Raw genomic sequence first — 4,175 nt, forward strand, 5'->3', positions numbered from 1 at the left:
CTGTGCTATTGACGTTGTATCAAAAGAAAATCATTACCAAGACTAATGTGAATGACTATTGTGAATGACTGGACAATGGAGGTTTCGACAATTTTGCATTGCAATTATCAGAGCATGACAATTCCATTTTCCAACACTGTCAATATTAGGTTTTCTCATTCTATTTATTCTTTGTAATTGATAGGCAAACACACACATGTACTTTATATTTCCTTTGGATTACTATACTGTTGACATGGAATGTCATCTCAAGTGTTTGGTATGTCATTTTAATAAACAGCCTATATTTGGCATTTCCCATTTTTAATGGGCTGTTTGTTTAGTTTTATTGACTTGCATGAACTCCGTATGAGATTAAGCTCTGGGGAGCTGTGCAGACACCACAGGATCAGAATCAAAATACTGTTTTCGAGCAATTGGCAAGAGTTTTGCCTCATGCAGAGAGCCCTTTGCCAGCTAGGGAATTCTGGTCAGAATTCTGTGGTCAGAGATACTTAGATTTCTGGTGGCTCCACAACCACACAGAAGCACCTCAGAAAGAAGCTTGCAGCAGTGCTCCTTAGAGGATTCTGGCTCCTATTCAATGACTCCAAGATGTGAGTCAGGACAGGGTCAAGGAAGTGAGGCAGCTTGGTGATTGGGCATCTTAACTACTTTTATCTCAGGGGTGGGAAGATTATTGGAGAGTCACAGTCTATGTTGGTAAAGAGGCAGCCTTCACTCATGTTAGAAAAGGGATGGACACAGTGATTTCTGTGGCTTCAGAGTCAGTCTCCACCTAATTTTTGATATGACCACCATGTAGTCCTGTCTGAGGTTTTCATTCTATTAGCATTGCTTGTGTTGACTTGAGGACATCATGGACAAGCCATCTATTGGCAGGAAGGTCATTTTTCCCTTTCTCAGTTCCTCTCAGGGTCTAGATGTAAACAGCACTAATTTATTTTATCAATGGTTGTATTGCAGAAGGCCTTGACTTTTGGTGTGAGAAGGTTTATACCTAGTATGGTAGATGACATTTAGATAGGAGGTATTCCCCAAAAGCTCATGTGTGAGACAATGCAGAATTGTTCAGAGGTGAAATGATTATATCATGAGAGCTGTTACCTAATCAGCAGATTAATCCACTTGGTGGATTAATAATTTGAAGGGGTTAATGGGTGATAATTATAGGTGAATAGGATATAAGCAGGTCACTGGGGGTGAACCTTTGGGTTTGTATTTTGTCCCTGGCCAATGAAGCTCCCTCTCTCCCTCTCTCTCCCAGGGGCCATAATTTGAGAAACATTCCTCCATCTTCCACCATGTGTTCTGCCTCACCTCAGGCTCAGAGTGAAAGAGTCAGCCTAGAATGGACTGATCTACTGAAACCATGAGCTGAAACAAGGTTTTCCTCCTCTAGGTTGTTCATTGGGTATTTTGGTGACAGTGATGGAAAGCCAACTCACAGGGTGGATAAGAGAGCCACCAGGACATTTGGGTGCTGGAGTGCTCAGCTGAACCTCATGCTTGAGGTATCAGCAGTCAGTCAGTCTTTGGAAAGATAGATGATCTGAGTCAGGTCTAGGAAGAGGCAGTTCCAGAGGTACTATTGGACTGAACTCGATTGTCAAACCATAATAAGATGTATACAGATAAAAATAATCATTTCCTCAGTTTCCCTACGAAATTTTCCTTCACCTACAAAGATATATATTTACATTTATATTAATATATTCGAGTGGTGTTTGGATTATGAAATTGTATTATGTGGCACATTTTCCTGCAGCTTGCTTTATCACTTAACAGTTTCTCCTGGATGAGCCAAATGGCCCATACACAGATATATAACTCACTTTTGTATTTAGAACACCATAAACTGAGGTTCTAATTTAATTTGCATTGAAATGTGTTAAAACAGAAAAGGCTTTTATTTTTCATCTATTTATTTTTTTTAATCAAACTACGTTTCTATCCAGTAACATGGCATACATGTTCACTTACTGAGGTATTATTATGTCAAGAAAGTTTACAATATGCATATTCTAATTGTTTATTAAATGTCTCTTTTTATAGTTTTGTTTTTGTTTTTCCTATCACTAAAAGCATTCTGTGACCCTGTGGCCCTGGGATGTGCTGTGGGTTTCGGGGAAGGCCCGGCAGTGACATGGAGCAGAGCGACTCTATCCTGAGCCATTCTGACCCTGGTGAATGCCCCATACAAGCGAGGATTCTACTGCGAAGATGACTCCATCTGATGCCTCCACCACCAGGACACCATGAACCATGGGCTCATGGCCAGGGTCACCATCACAGCCACCATCATCCTGGTCTCCGCAGGGAAAGCCTAACTGGTGTGCACCGACCGCCTTTACTCCTGCTCTCTCTTCAATAAGACATGGCTGTCCTCTACAAGGTGCTGGACACCTTCCTGTTTGGGGCAGCCATGAGCCCATCCTTGATGGACCTGGCCAAGTACATGATCAGTTGTCTGGGCCCCAAATTCCTGGCCATCTGCAACCCAAACTGGAGCTGGGTCAACTGTTCGGTCTACGAGCAGCTGGAGAGGGTGTGCAGAGGGAGCCCTGCTAATGTCATCGAGGCCAGGCTCTCCTTCTACTGTGGACACTCCTCCTCCGGGATGTAGTGCATGCTGTTCTTGGTGCTGTCCTTGCAGACGTGGCTCTGCGGGAAGTGGGCACGGCTGCTGTGGCCCACTGTGCAGTTCTTCCTGGTGGCCTTCGCCCTGTACGTAGGCTACACCCACTTGTCGGACCACAAGTACCACTGCCGCGATGTCCTCGTCTGCCTCCTGCCAAGGTCACTGGAAGCTGGCATCACTTTTCAGTATGTCTCAGACTTCTTCAAAGCCCGACCCCCTCATCCCTTCCTGGAGGAGGCAGCAGAGCGCAAGCCCAGCCTGTGATTGAAGTTGACTGTGGGCAAGGCTGCACACAATCACTGTGGCTGCCAGGTCTTCTGAACCAGGACCACCAGGTGGTCATCTATGGGACCTGGTCAGCAGGAAGGCTTAGACAGGGCCCAGGTTACCAGCTAGCGACAGTGGCAAGCAGTGCCCCCAATGTCCAGGTGTCCTGTGAGCTGACCTCCTTGGTTCTTGAACCAAGAACCTCCTGGTTCTTGCCCAGGAGCCAGGCACCCCACTGCACGGTAGGTGTGCACATGGGTTTCTAGTAAAGCAAACGTTTGTTGAGGGCATGCTGCCAGGACGGCCCCCTGCTTCTCTCTGGCGTGCACATGGAGTTATCTCATGCCCAAAGTACCTGAGCAGTGGGCCTGCAGGTTATGGAACCCAGGGCTGTGGCAGGAAGGAGGTCTGATGGTGGAGGCAGTGGGCTGAGTGCACTGAGGGAAGGCAACCCCTTGGTGCACAGCCAGGCACCTGAGCCTGCAGTGGCCTCAAAGACCAGCCAGATTCACTCCACTTCCTGAGTTCTGCCCTCTCCCCTCCTCAACCCTCTGTATGCCCCCAAGGCCTCAGAGCCTCTCTCTGTGTGATGAAGATCCTTCCCTCTGAACTGCTTGTCCAGCAACCCCCCTCCCCTCTGCACAGACCAGGGTTCCAGGCCCTGTAGGAAGCACTGCCCTATATTCCCTGTACCTCCATGGGACTCTGGTCTGAGCCCTGCGGTCCTGACCCTCTGCCAACACAGCTGGTTCTGAAGCTGTATGCTGGATTGGTGCCTCTCAGCCATTTCACAACTTTCTGGGCTTGCCTTTCAGTGGGAGACTGAATCAAAAATTTTGATTTTTACCAAAAAATTAAAATTTGTTTTCCATTTATATCTAACTGGTTATCATTTGAATGTTTGACTTTATTATTGGCCATTATCTCTTCCCTCCTTAGTAAGAAGATTATATATCCATGCTTGTTCTATATAACTTGAGTGATTAGTCAACATTTTGTCACTCTAATGAAATACTGGAGGCAGGCTACTTATGAAGAAAAGAGGTTTATTTAGCTCACAGTTTTGGAGGTTCAAGAACATGGTTGAGCACCAGCTCAGTTCTGTACAGAAAAAGCAGCAGTCAAGATATCAGCACGTTTGGATCAGTTCCCTAAATCTCCATTCCTGCAGTGGTGATGTGAATGGGTCCAGATGTATGCCTGGACAAACAGTGGCCTGCATTACAGGAAAAGCACACTAGGCTCGAAATCCCATTATTTTGTCACA

The 4,175-nt window shown here is 46.1% G+C and overlaps 1 pseudogene; it reads left to right on the top strand.

Moving 5' to 3' along the window:
• Nucleotides 1–1,982: 1,982 nt before the first annotated feature.
• LOC124095218 (phospholipid phosphatase 2-like) lies at nucleotides 1,983–3,820 on the top strand (annotated as a pseudogene).
• Nucleotides 3,821–4,175: the final 355 nt, after the last annotated feature.

This window comes from Marmota monax, unplaced genomic scaffold, assembly GCF_021218885.2.
Source record: "Marmota monax isolate L192 unplaced genomic scaffold, Marmota_monax_Labrador192_F-V1.1 WCK01_AAM20220418_F8-fsc00066, whole genome shotgun sequence".
NCBI classification, from domain to species: domain Eukaryota; kingdom Metazoa; phylum Chordata; class Mammalia; order Rodentia; family Sciuridae; genus Marmota; species Marmota monax.